This window comes from Pithys albifrons, chromosome 1 (assembly GCF_047495875.1).
Source record: "Pithys albifrons albifrons isolate INPA30051 chromosome 1, PitAlb_v1, whole genome shotgun sequence".
In the NCBI taxonomy this organism is placed as follows: Eukaryota; Metazoa; Chordata; class Aves; order Passeriformes; family Thamnophilidae; genus Pithys; species Pithys albifrons.
This window is the reverse complement of record NC_092458.1, coordinates 75,723,505-75,738,031: the sequence shown is the minus strand read 5'-3', so window position 1 is coordinate 75,738,031 and position 14,527 is coordinate 75,723,505. Positions and strand designations below refer to the sequence as shown.

The 14,527-nt window shown below is 41.0% G+C and overlaps 1 long non-coding RNA gene across 2 annotated transcripts in view; it reads left to right on the top strand.

Annotated features, from left to right (window-relative positions):
• Window positions 1–14,527, top strand: part of LOC139679605 (uncharacterized) — a 134,548-nt gene that overhangs the window by 82,457 nt on the left and 37,564 nt on the right. Inside the window, exons 2-3 of one of the 2 annotated variants that reach the window (XR_011699213.1) lie at window positions 10,565–10,606; window positions 10,863–11,366. This is a non-coding gene — a long non-coding RNA (uncharacterized lncRNA). Of the gene's footprint in view, window positions 1–10,564; window positions 10,607–10,862; window positions 11,367–14,527 lie in introns of those variants that run through there. The other variant, XR_011699214.1, reaches the window with a different exon arrangement.

The window sequence follows — 14,527 nt, the reverse complement described above, 5'->3', positions numbered from 1 at the left end:
TTAATCTGCAGTTTGTAGATTTCCCCTGGCTCTGTCAAAAGAATTCTTTCTATTAACTCTAATAGCCCATAGCCTTCTGCTGTGCTCCCTTGCTTTTCTTCCCTATTGCTACTTCCAGATTGATCTGAACTTCAGTTGTGTGACCCTGACCACAATATCTAATGTCTCTTTTAGGTGCTTTTTCTCCTGCTCACCCCCTGACATATTGCACCTCAAGAACTAAGGGAAATTTGTCAGGACTGTACTACACTTCTTCCAAATCAGACCTTCTTTGAGAGGAGAACAAGTAGTACCTTCTGTTTAACACTGTTGGTCCTTAGCCAATTCTCAATATCTAGTGGGAAGATTTTTATATTTGAAAAGTGATGCTTGTGTATGCTGCCAGAATTAAAGACCATGTCTATTCAAGAGAGAGCTCAAGCAGTCTCTGCCTCAGTATTCCTGACCTGCTTTTCCAGTGCTTCTTGAAAAGCTACAAGTTGTGCCAGATGTTCCCTGATCCTTATCAAGATAGGAAGCCATTCTAAAATAATAGAAAGTGACCATTTTCTTATTTATAAGAGCCCATAAAAACATAAAAACTCGACTGTGTTGAAGGTATATAAACCCCTTAGTGTCCAATAAAGCCAGTTGACGAAGCTGAAAGCTCTGATAGCCTTTGCAAGGGGCAGCTTTGGGTCAGTCTCTGCTGTGAAGGAGCTGAATGCTTTCTATATGGAAGAAGGTACTGCTTGGGAGGAGAAGTACAGGGATTTTGCTTTTACTAGCCTAGATTGAATAGAGAAGGGCATGTGGGTGTTTCTGAGAAAGTGATGTGTAAGGGATGGCTCTTTGGGACTGACCTTAGCAGTATGACGGAACCTCTAGACAGCAGAAAGGTTGGTGCTTTCCAGATGAATGAGAGATGAAGGGGATAGAGGTAGATGTAGAAGACCAGAATGGTCTTAAAAACCATTCTGGGAAATATCTTAGTAGTCATATTCTCTTCTAAGGTGCATGCCAGGAATACTCTTTAGCTGCTATTCTGAAAAAGAGCTGTAAGCAGATCTTTGGAGGGATGCAGGCTTTCACAAAGCCTGGACTGATAGCTGAAGACATGAAATCCACATACACAACACAGAGAAAGTGAGGACTTTGATTACTGTCTGGAGGGAAATGCCTAAGTCCAGGTGAAATTTCTTTCTGTAGTATTTCCTACACTTCTTTGCTCAGTGCTCTAGATAAATACACTGTTTTGGAGTACATGGCACTTTTCCCAGCTTTTTCTCAGCCAAATGAGCAGTAGTGGTGCAGTGAAGACTGCTCTCTGGGGCAGGTCAGTTCTGTTCTATTCATGTTTCTGTCCAGAAGTGTTACTTGCACCAGGACATCACAGGGATACCATGCTGTCCCAATGAAACTGCCTTATAGTTCTTCCCATGCAATTTATTTCGTTCCTGTTCTGCTGCCCTGCACCATAGGTTTTGCAGAGAGAGCACTGCACAAGACTCTGCAGCACCCAAGAAGGATTTTTCTTGGTAGAGAGGGGAGAGAGACAAAAGCTACAAGCATTCTCACGTTTTGTTATGGAAGGCAACTATAGGGAAAAAGCTGTTGTATTTTGCTGTAGTGAGAGGTTTTTCTTTGTCCCAGCCTGCCCAACCTTGACCTGACCCCAGGTTTCAGAGCCAGATACCTGGATGAATTCGCACAGAGATATGGTCCAGGCTCCAAAATGGTTAAAAGAAGGTTCAGCATAACTTTACTGGGGAAGGGGGGGGGGGGGAAATAAACAGGTTATATAAGGTTTTGAGGGGGTACCCGTGAACCGGGGTAGCTTGGGATATGTCCAAGGGCTTTGAACACAACCTGAGGGGCTTTTCCCATTGGCTGAAAGCCAGCTTCATGAGGTGTCCACGCGCTGGGCAGCCTCCCTCTGGCGACAGTTTGTCGCAGTTTACCAAGGGGCTGAGGCTGTTTACTTCTCCTTCTGGCTACTCCAAGGTCAGGCTGACCTTGCCAGCCCAACGGGTCAGGCAAATGCAGGGGCTGAGGCCAAGCCTCTACCAACAGGCAACTGTCAAGGGGCCAGGGGCTTTTGTGCATGTATTTATGGCTGAAGACTCTTGTCGTATGTACTCTGGGGTCCTTGTGACTTAAATTCTACATCAGTGAAGCCTTACTGATGCATGAGTTATTTCCTGATTCATGTCATCTTAAAGGAGATCAGCACCTGAGCTATGCAGCTCAGACATGAATTGTCAGCTGCATCTTTGTGGCATGCCTGGTGACTGAGGGAACAGGCTTTATGTTGGTGGAGTTCCACCTAAATGAGGAAAAAAGTTCTGGAGAGATCAGAGCTGTGCTAAGCAGCTTGCACAGCATGGGTCCTTCTTTTCTCCAGCACTGGTGATTTCCAAAGCACAACTACAAAAAAAATTCCAAGTTGCTTGATTGTACAAGGGGTTTGAATATGTACACATATTGCAGTCCTGTGAATGATGTCATCATTCTCTGAAATGATCCCTTAATGATTTCAGTAAAATGAGATTTAGCCCTCCACAGAATGGTAATGGGGATTGAGAAGGGTGCTCTTTCATTCTGCAAAATATGACTATAGCCATCCCTTACCGACACACACTGCTGGGGGTCATCCTTCATGTCTGAAGTTTAGTCTTAGTTTTGTCCTCATCAAAATTTCTCTGGAATGAGAGATGAAGAAATGTCATTCTGTGAGTTAATGAGAGCAGGAGAGCTATCTAAGAAAACTCCCAGATTCATGTTGGCCCATTTCTGATAGACCTGCCTTGTTTACTGTTCTTATTTATGGATCTGTTAACAAAATGCTGCTTTGGGATATGTATTTTTTTCCTTTAAGGGAAAAAGCTTTCACATTTGATCTGAAAATGAGACTGTTTAAACTGTTGCTCATTTTGCAATGGAGCTGACACATCTGCAGCTGGAACTATGCCAAGACTCTGATGGAAGAACAAGCACATGGACTTCTAACCTTTACAAAGGGTATATTACAGCAAAGCAAATGGGAATTAAATTAGAGAAGCCATACACTTGGTCATTATATGTGAAAATGAGGAAAGTTCAGACAAATCTTTGTAGTGGAAACATTTCTGTGCTCTGGTTTTATTTTATTTTGTTGAGAGGGAAAATTTCCTCTGCCCCAGTGGTGCCATAGCAGGAAAGTAAAAATTCATTATTTTATTCCAGACACAAATGTTCTTGGTGGGATTTTGAGAAAACTTTAGAGTGGAATGTAGAATTAAAATCACTGAAAAGTGTCATGGTTTAACCCTGGTAGGCAGCTAACCCCTCTCCAGCCACTCACTCATTCCTCACTAGTAGGCTAGGGCAGAGAATTGGAAAAGTGAAAGTAGGAAAACTCATGGACTGGAATAAAGACAGTTTAATAGGTAAAGTAAAAAGCTGCACATGCAAGCAAAGCAAAACAAGGAACTCATTCACCACTTCCCATAGGCAGGCAGGTATTTAGCCATCCCTCAGGAAAGCAGGGCTCCGTCACATGTAGTGGTGACTTAGGAAGACAAACACCATCATTGTCAATGTGATAGAGCAGCATTGGTGGGCATCTAATGTCCAGGCAGGGTCAGCCCACAGCACCCAGACTAAAACAGTACAAAGAGAAATCTCATAAACCTGAAGATAAAGACATTCCTGGGAAATTAAACCGGTCACTTTTCTTCCTTGTGCTTTATAAATGTGAATCACTTTTCCTTAAGGCACATTCTTGACTTTCTTGTTTGATTTGATGTAAGAGGTTATTAAGTGACACTTCTTGACATAAGATCCAAGTTTAGAGGGTGATGAATTCCCTCTTAGTGCCTCACATGTTTCCCTGGAAATTTTGTTTGGGATGAAAAAGCTACTGCTATTGTTACTCAGTGTCAACAATATTTACAAAAATAAAAATCATACAGTTAAGATGGAAATTAGGAACAAAAGATAGGATTCTTCTTTAGCACTCTGCCTATAAACATCTATTTAAGACAGAATATCTCTCTGCTGCTTTTACAGTAAAAAAAAAAAAGTCTCCTGATTTCATGGTGAACAGAGTGAACCAGACAAACCTGTGGGAGTGGGAGAAAAGCAAGCTCACACAGATCATGACTTTTAGGTAGAACACAAAGTAAAAAAGATATGAATAGGTACTACTGCCTGCAGAGAGGCTGTTAACAGAAAGAATTAAATACATATTTAGTAGAAAGTTTCCAGTCTGTGTGGTGTTCAGTGGTGCTACTGATGTGCCTGTGGATAAACTAAAGCAAAACCTCATTAAAATGTAGCTCCTGGTGATTCTTGTAAAGGCTGCATTATCCAGAGCAGGTGATAGCAATAACAAAAGAACGAACATGTCCATTACTTTGTCTGATTGGCGGCTCCATAATAAATACTACATAACATGCTAGGAAGAATATGAAAGCAGGTCACAGAAACACAGCAGTCTTGATATTTCACTGTATTGGGTTCCAGCCAGCAAAGCACATTTTAAACATGGCCAATGATAAAGTTATTAAGGTTACACAAAGAATCAAATAATGACATGGCTACAGGCTGAGGGGGAAGCCTAGTCTCAGAGCAAGAACTCTGAAGAGAATACAGGATGCTAAACAAGGAACAGGGTAAAAGCCAGGATGTGAAGGGAAGGGTTTATTTCTTTTTTCCTTGGCATTTGTTAGACTACATCTGGGATAGTGCATCCTGTTTTGTTCCCTCTAATGAAGAAAGACATCAGTAAACTGCAGTGAGTTAACTCTGTAATAGACTTCCTAGAGAAGTGATTGATCCCCATGCCTGTCAGTGTTTAGGAGGCATTGGATAATGCCCTTAACAACCTGCTTTAACTTTTGGTCAGCCCTGAATCGACCAGGCAGTTGGACTAGATGACTGTTACAAGTTTGGTTCTGTCCTATCCTATCCTATCCTATCCTATCCTATCCTATCCTATCCTATCCTATCCTATCCTATCCTATCCTATCCCATCCCATCCCATCCCTTCCTATCCTATCCTATCCTATCCTATCCTATCCTATCCTATCCTATCCTATCCTATCCTATCCTATCCTATCCTATCCTATCCCATCCTATCCCATCCTATCCCATCCTATCCCATCCTATCCCATCCTATCCCATCCTATCCCATCCTATCCCATCCTATCCCATCCTATCCTATCCTATCCTATCCTATCCTATCCTATCCTATCCTATCCTATCCTATCCTATCCTATCCTATCCTATCCTATCCTATCCTATCCTATCCTATCCTATCCTATCCTATCCTATCCTATCCTATCCTATCCTATCTGTCTCGGTTTGAGGGGAAAAACCAAAATGTTTTACCCACAAGCAGGGGAGGGGCCTCCTCCACAATAATCACACCACTCTTTATCAAATTTAAGAAAAAGAATTTTAATACAAGAAGGATAACTGCTATATATATATATATATATATGTAAACAGACTAGTGCAACCCACTTCCCCAACACCATAAGAGAAAAAAAAAACAACAACAAAACCCAGCAGGTTTTCCTCCGGGAGAAAAGGTTATACTTAAGTGTCCTTGTCACAGCCTGGCTGGCTGCAGAGTGAGTTTCAGTCCCTCTCCAGCGAAACAGACGAGCAGTGGGCTTTCAGATGGACTCAGTCTCTTCCCCCTGTGTTCCCCGTCCAAGAAGCAGAAAAGATACGAGCAACCAGCAGCAAATCCAAGGCAGGCAGCAGCACGGCAGGAAAAGGTGGTCCGAAGTAGGCAGCGGCAAGACAGCCAGGGAAAAACCCCAGCAGTAACCAGCAGGGCAGCCTGCCTCCTTGGAGTCCCCACTCCCCCCTTCCGCCGAGCCAAGACTGAGCAGAATATCCAAAAAAAAAAAACCAAAAGAGACAAACCTGCCCCCACCCCAGCGATCACAGTTAACTGCTTCTTTTGTTAACCGCTGGCCTGGGCAGTTAAGTGGCAGGGGAGAGAATTTACATAATAATCCCAAACTACAACACTATCCTATCTTATCCCATCCCATCCCATCCCATCCCATCCCATCCCATCCCATCCCATCCCATCCCATGCCATGCCATGCCATGCCATCCCATCCCATCCCATCCCATGCCATCCCATCCCATCCCATCCCATCCCATCCCATCCCATCCCATCCCATCCCATCCCATCCCATCCCATCCCATCCCATCCCATCCCATCCCATCCCATCCCATCCTATCCTATCCTATCCTATCCTATCCTATCCTATCCTATCCTATCCTATCCTATCCTATCCTATCCTATCCTATCCTATCTCCTCTCCTCTCCTCTCCTCTCCTCTCCTATCCCATCCCATCCCATCCCATCCCATCCCATCCCATCCCATCCCATCCCATCCCATCCCATCCCATCCCATCCTATCCTATCCTATCCTATCCTATCCTATCCTATCCTATCCTATCCTATCCTATCCTATCCTATCCTATCCTATCCTATCCTATCCTATCCTATCCTATCCTATCCTATCCTATCCTATCCTATCCTATCCTATCTGTATCCATCCTATCCTATCCCTATCCTATCCCTATCCTACCCCTATCCTACTTTTGTAGTGGTACAGGTGGGCAAATGAAATGAATGGGGAGGTACTGACAGAAGGAAAAGATATCTTTGCCATGGTAACAGTCTAAAGACAGTAAAATGTTCCTGGTGGTTTTCAAGACCCAGCAGGATAAATCCCTGAGTGGCCTAATATGAATTCAGTGTAGACCCTACTTTTGGATTAGTCTAGACCCCCCTTTGAATTATTCTGAGGCACTGTGATGTTGGCTGCCAATCTTCCTTATGGAATTAATGTAGTTCTGGTGTTACTGTTTAAACAAAAATTGTATTACTGTAAGGAGACTCAAAGATCCAAAATTAGGGATTAATGAGGCTTCCAGAAAAATATCTCTCAGTATGAAGCATGACTAATGTTTCGTCAGTTAGCTTACAGATATAAGCATGAGCAACTTGGTAATAGTAGGTTTTTCACACTAAAAGAAGATTATTTGTGGCCATTTAACTATTTGTGAATTAGAATAGTAATTTATACGTACCCTTAGAATCAAAAGGGAAAATTGGGCATCTAAGTGCATAAATCTTGTGTGTGAAGTTAAGTACTGAGGATGCCCACAGAGATAATAGTGGTAAAGAGAAAGACCAACAGAAATCATCAAATAAACCTGTCGTCTAATTGATCTGGTTAGATTTGCACTTTTCCAAGCATTGCTAAGAAAGATTGCATGCTTGGGTACAGCATGTCATACTAATGGGTGGCTGTAGAAAGTATCTGAGTGATGATCTGTGATTACTTATCAGATGTGGTGTATCAAAGCTGGCACTTTAGTGTGCATCTACTCTCTATCACTAGAAATCTGCAGTGAAAGCACCTGGATATGCAAAGATTTGCTCTAGTTGAGCTCTGGCTGCAGCTTTTGAAGCAGGGCAGTGCTATGACTGCTGGCATGCACAAGTTGAGGTTAGTCTGTCACTATAAACCCTCTGACCATGCTGGCAGGGACAGTGGAAGGAGGGGACGACATGACTGATGTGTGTGTGAGAAGGCTATGGGCACAGTATTTTGGAAAACTTGTGCTGGTTGAGACAAAGTCTGGCCACTAAAACATGTTGACTTCCTGACTATGAGGCTGTTTAGTCCTTATGACTGAGGGAGGGGGTAAAAGCAAGGCTACTGTTGTTTACTATTTTTTGAGGAACATTAATTTCTTAAATTCACCATGAAGCAATTAAGTCCCTTTATCCAGTATATAAAAGGCCCTATAATTTCTAAAAACTGTGTTGATGATAGGATAGCACAGATATAACTCATTTTCACAGCGTAAGCAACACTTTACAGCTACAATCCATCAAATTCTTATAAATGTTTATAAGTGTGCTTCACATTGCAAATCTATAGTGCTGGGCTTATTTTTAATCCATGAGCCTCTTCTGCACAAATATTCAGAGTAGTTTCCACGGTTATGCCTGTAATCTGTAAACTACACAGTGTCAGGCCGTGAGCACTTGCTAGGGGCGTATTCATGTTAAGCCCTTAGCCCAGTCCTAGCAGAGCTTTGACTTGCTGTAACAAGTGCTTTCTAAGAAAATGCTCAGGTAGCACAAACAAGCAACTGTTCCCAGTGAACAGCCTGAGCACAGTCACTCTGTTTTTGAAGATGAGAGTTTAGGCAGAAGGATAAATCTGTGCTATACCAGTTGGCCTCCAGTCTGGAGAATGGTTCCTGTCGCCTTTCACTTATTAGAATAGACACAGCCCTGCTTGTTTTGTTCACAAACATGTCCTTAGCAATTTGGGACCTTGGTGGTAGTCTTGTCTGCCACTTGGCCACCTCTGGCTGTTGGTACATAAAGCTGTGGTCCTGTGAAGGGCAGACGCTGTGCTGCATATTCTCTGCTTTGTGTAACTTGGTGCTATTACAGTGCAAGGGGATAGCCTGAGCTGCCACCTGTGCAAATAAAAACTTGTTCCAATTAACACGTATCGAATGAACACAGCACCAGATAATTACAGGAAGATATCTTTGGAAGGATAAAAAAGTATTTTCCTTTGGAAAATCAATGTCCTCTCACCCTACCTCTTTAACAAGTGTTTGTACCTGTCATTACAGCCTTCCTGTTGAGACCACATGTCCTCCTCCCCAGGCCATTAGCTGTCTCTTTTCATTTGTGTTGCCGTGCCATAAAAAAAGAAAACAAACACTGTGGGATCACAAATGTGGCCATAATTCTTTATCAAGCAATTTAAAGCAGGAGCTAATAACAAGGAAAGTGACTAATACGTGAATAGGTTGCTGCATGTATAAACAGTGCAATAATTGTCTCTCAGTCTGAACAAAAAGATAATAAAAATGTTTTGCAGGGCTCCTTAATTGTACAAAAAAATTAAAATCAAGACTTTATTGCAGAAAAAGGAAGCATTAATCTGTCTGAGGGCCATTTTGTGAAGAATGCTTCCTGGGGAGGTGTGGTGATAATTACTTATCTTTAATAGATTTCTGAGTTGTGGAACCAAAATGTATGGTGGAGGAGGTATAGGGGTTATTTATGAGCCTCTAAGCCAGCATGCTCCATTATATCCCACATCTAATGTGACTTGCAGGTCTGCATTTTCAGCATGTTTCTTTGGGTCCCTTTCAGCCATCCAGGTGTTGCAGGTAGTCAAAGGAAATGTGCTAGCTGAGTCATTTCATGATGTCATGTGAATTTTCTGCTTTCCTCTGAGACGCATCAAGGTGTAGAAAAGACTGATAAGATGTAGTGCTGGGAAGAGCTTTATGGGAATCAGGCATGCAGCAGAAAAAGAGAGTTACAAAGGAAGATAATGTAAAGCACCACATCACAGGGGCTTTTGCCCAGAGTGGCAGCAAAAGCGGATGGGCAGGAGCTTGGCTAAAAAAAGTGTAACTGGGAGAGTCAAGGGAAAGTTGATTTAAGCAGATAGTGGAAGAGACTGAGCTGTCTTCCTCAGTTAATGGCAAAATTATCAGGAAGGGATATATTACGTATTAGAGTTTTGTTGTTGCTAAAGGGTCAAGCTAACCACTGAACAATGTGGTTTAGTGTAGGGGTTAGTGTAAGTGCATCCCTTTGTAGGGGTGAGTGTAAGTGCATCCCTTAAGGAAAGCTGTTTGGAGTTCTTCCTTAAAGAGAACAGAGCTACCTGGAGTATGTGTGGTGGCTTATAGCCAATGAGAGGCTGTGGTGTATGCAAGGTGAATTGGTTAACCAATTATGTGATAGCATGTTGAATGTGAGAGTGCGTAAAAGGTGTGGATACTACTGCATGAGAGTTAGTTGGATGTAGATCTACTGTTGTAATAGGAACTTCTAGGAACTAACCTCTTCTATTATGTGCTGTGAAGAGCTGTCTGTTAATCTATCTTGAATAAACTCTGAAGATGTGAGCCTTCTGATCAAGCCTTCTGATGACTGCTGTGCCTGAGCTCTTCTGACCATAAGTCCACAGCCCAGCTCAGTATAAGAGGCTCCCTCTATAGTTTAGTATTTTTTAAACTTAATTTGATAGAAACCACCTATTGACATTGCTTTTTAGCAGTCCAACAAAACACATATTCCCTGCTAACTATTGCCTAACGTAGACCTGGCAAGTAATTTTCCTTTTTCCCAAGGGCTCTCACATGACCTTTCAAGAACTTTTCTCTGCTTGGTGGATATCAGAATTCTGTTTAAATATAGATGTTCAACTTTCTTTCTACAGTTGGTGTTTTGCTTGCAATTATTCTGCATTCTTGCAGGACACATTTATTTTAGATATATAAACGCTAAGTACAGCTGACAGCCCCTAGAAGGGCATAAATGATGATAAAAACTTCTCTTTAGTGTCTCAGTGGAATAAAATTCAGTCTTTCAAACCCAAATAAAGCTATAGATGATTTTTCTAATCTGAAAAAAGCCTGGTCTAATGAAAATGGAATAGTTCTCTACCAACTTCATTCTAGTGAGAGTTGAAATATTACTCCCACATATTAATGTTTTCTTGTTTTTTTTCCCTTTCAGTATGAGCATATTTCCATTTTGCGACATGAGCAGAGTCTGGGGGTAAGTTAGCATGAAATGAAGGGACTTAGAAATTTGGATGGACTCTGCTGAGCCATCTCATGTATGGATTTTGAGGTTTGACATTCTTAAATTCTCACCTAACTTTCCTAATGCAAACTTTTATATTGTTCATTATATGCTATATAAGTATTGTGCATGAAATAAAATAGTGGAAATATATTATTAATTAATTATTTCAATTAGTAATCTTTGTCTTTGCATTACATACTTCAACTTATTCCCTTTCTTCTGCCAGGGAGAAACAAATTGCTTTAGTATGAATCGCAACAACAATTCAACCTCAGAAGGAGAAATGCACACAGAACGTAGCACAAATAAACAGACAAGAAATGAATGAATGCACAAATTTAAAAATAAATTAATGGAAGCAAAATATTTTGGTAGCCTCTTAAATGTATGAAAGAAAACACCAGGGACATCAAGAAATGTTTGTGAAAAGACTTCTGTCACTATGAGCAGGTAGTGCAGTTATGTATATGGTAACTAGAAAGTGTATGGAAAAATAATTTTTATTTGTTTCGCATACCATGCAACTTTGATGAAAGCTGTAGAAGCACTGCAGCACATATGTCCACAACTCAACCCTCAATACCACCAGAAATGTGTTGTAATGGAAGGACAAGCTTCTATATTTGAATTACTTGAGAACAAAACAGGGTTTTGCTTAGCTTTTTTTTTTTTCTGTGTAGCTATTGAATATTGTCATCTATCATTGTTAGAAGAAGTAATTAGCTACACTTTAAACATAATTTATCACTCAGTCTACAGCAATAAAAATCCCTAATCAGAAAGCCCATATTGGAGTCTAGCACCTTTCAAACTGATTTGTATATGGGAGTTTGATGTAAGAACATACATTAATTTCAACAGTATGATTATTAAAGGTTTTTGGCTTACTAATATGGTGGTGGTAACTGAAGTACTTAAAGAATAAGACTAAATCAGAGCAGCTACTTTGTGTTGTATAGTGTTGCATGTGTGAGCTGTATGCTAGTAGGTATCAGCTGAATGCATAAAACTCCATGTTTCCCTGTGGTTGAACAGCTGGCACAAGTAGCTTCAAGTCTTCTACTACTTCACTATTTAGAATTAGTTATGTCCTAATAATGAGAAGCCCTTGTCTTAGGCTCTGGATAAATGTGGACTGTCCTTTCATTATAAAATAGGGTGACAAACCATGATGTGCTGTGCTACCCCTGTAATACTTTTCCTTGCTTCCTTCACAACTTCAGAGAGTCTCTGAGTGATGGAGAAGATTCAAGGCTGAATATGGGTTGTGCTGATGTGGGCTGAAAGAGCTAGTTGTGAGGGGGAGCACACTACAGAGGTGACATGACTCTCAGGATGGGCACAAGGAGCAGAAGGGAGTGGGACTCTACTGGAGTAAACATATAGCAAGTTGTACTGGGAAATTTCTAGCAAGTACCTACAACACACTATGGGAAGCACTAGCAAAGGTTTAACTCCTGTGATCTTGATGGTTAGGGATGACACAAACACACGCATAGTGGATGTGTTCTAATATCCTTTTCAGGAGACACTGTCTGTTCAAGATAGTTTGAAAGTGCCTAGTTGTCAACATTTTGCAGCGAGGAGGCCTTGGCATGAAAGATAGAAGAGGTGTGAGACCTCTTGCAGAGAACAAAAATGAATCCCTGGGCCTCATGCTGTCAAGCTAAAGGAGAAATGACATGTTGTTTCACATACCTATATGAATACCTAAGTTAGAATCCTCCAGTAGACATTGTGACTTTCTTTCTTTTCACATTGGTTATCTATATCTTTTCCAGGTGCATGGCGAAGGTCACCAGATCAGTCTTTGCTCACTCACACCTGTCCAAGTATCTCTACATTTTTCCTACTCAATAAGATCAAGTCTCAGGCACAGACAGTATAATAGATTCTGAACATATTCAGAAACTCCTTATACCCCAGATGCCACTTTGCCTCCTATCTGCTGGGATATGATTACTGCATTACAACTCTTAATACGGTGACAGTGAGATCAGTGGTACCTGTAGTATATAAAGTTTATCACTGAAACTCTACAAAGGTCAGACATCTACCTGCTCTTCAAGCTGGTGGTCCCCACCTGTATTTTTATTATTTTCTTTGTATTGCATAATTTAATTTTTAGTCTAAAAATTGTTAGAGTTATGAAAGCTACAATCCTTTCCTTTTCTGTGCAAACCAGTGCAAAAGTAATTTTTTCCACTTGTTTGACATTGCCAATCACAGAAGCTGAGAGTGTGCTGTTTTGCCCAGCTACGGGTTTATTCAAGACCCTGTAGAGTTCATGCTGCTTCCCTAGCTCTTGCTGAAAGCAAGGAGTGTGTTTGTGCCTGTATCTATAACAAAGGAACTGAGATGGATTTAGATGTGGATGATGGTAGACATCTGGTAGCACCCATCATGCCAACGAGATTTGATTGGTCCTTGTAACCTCCTGCTTCTACCTTGCTGCAAAGTGAACTTGCACTGATTCAGCCGATAACATGCTTGCATTGATATTACATTTATCTTTCTCTACTTTAATTAAGATAAAAACTCTTTCAGGCAAGGATTTGACTTTCCCATGTTGTTTTATGTCTGGCCTAGTCTGACCCCTGGTCAAAAATGAGTCCTTCTGTCCTTTTACAACTACTACTACTGGTATTGCTATGAAAAAAAATCAATGGCATCATTAGAAAATAAAACTCCTGTGTGCTTTAGTGCAGTTGCCACTCAGCTGATATATAGCTACATTAAGACATAGTAATATTATATTACATGTCCTTGTTAGTGGTGGTAGAATATGGACCTTGATTCTCATCTGCTTTTTAAAATTTCTCTGGTGAAGTGAGTTGCTCTTGTTCAGAAAGCAGAATAGGTTATCAGAGTCATTTATGAATGTATGAACTTGAACTACCTTCTCTGTCTTACTGGATTTGAAATTCTGCAGTATAACAGCTACATCAAATGACATCACTGTTGTCTAAATAGACATTGTAAGCAACAGACAGCTAATCATCAGAACAGAAGCACATAGTGAATGTGCTTATTCCATTGGTCTTTTTACTGTATTATGACTACAGATTTTAGAAAGAAGAAATGCATACTCTGCCATATTGGCTTTAGGCTTTCGATGCCCATATTATCTTCACTTACCTGGTGCGTGGAATTGCATCTCATGATAGCTTCATCACTTCTTGTGTCCAAAGAAGGTAGTAGTCATCTCATGTATAAGTCTGGGCTTCCCTAAAAAACTGTAGTCCCTAACTCTGAGAGGACAATAAAACTGTAAGGACTTTGCCCACATGTACTACCAATACTGTCAGTGCTAAATTAGTAGCACTATCTACCAAAATAGATAAATGATTTTTTTTTTCCACTGGCTAATGTTTTAATAAGGTTTTAACATCTTTCTACTAATACCTCACATTTGTTCATCAAACAGAACGGGTTTTGATTTGCCAATGTTGACTTTACTTTCATCTTTCTACTTCCAACCACACCTATGTCTGGGCTGGGAGGGTTTAAAAATCAGCCCAAAGACTGCAGGTTCAGATTTTTCACTTTCTGACTCCCTGCAGAAAACCAGAGGTAGCCCATAGTTCCTGAATAGGATCCTGGTTCAAACAACTTTTTCATAGCCGAGCAAAGAGACATGGAGCCCTTGACCCACTGAATAACCCTACCATGGTCACAGTGGAAGCCCTTGGTTTTGGTGGGGACTGGGTTTGTTGTGAGCCCATCCAGTGACCAACCCACTTCAGCACCACACATTGCTCAAGGAAGCACCTTAATGGTGCAGCTGGTAAATGTGAAAGGATTTGCAATGTCAAGACAGAAGAAAATGTTGCTTAAGTGGAGAACAGTGAAGTCTATTCCATCTATGACTGTGGTAAAAAAATCTCTATG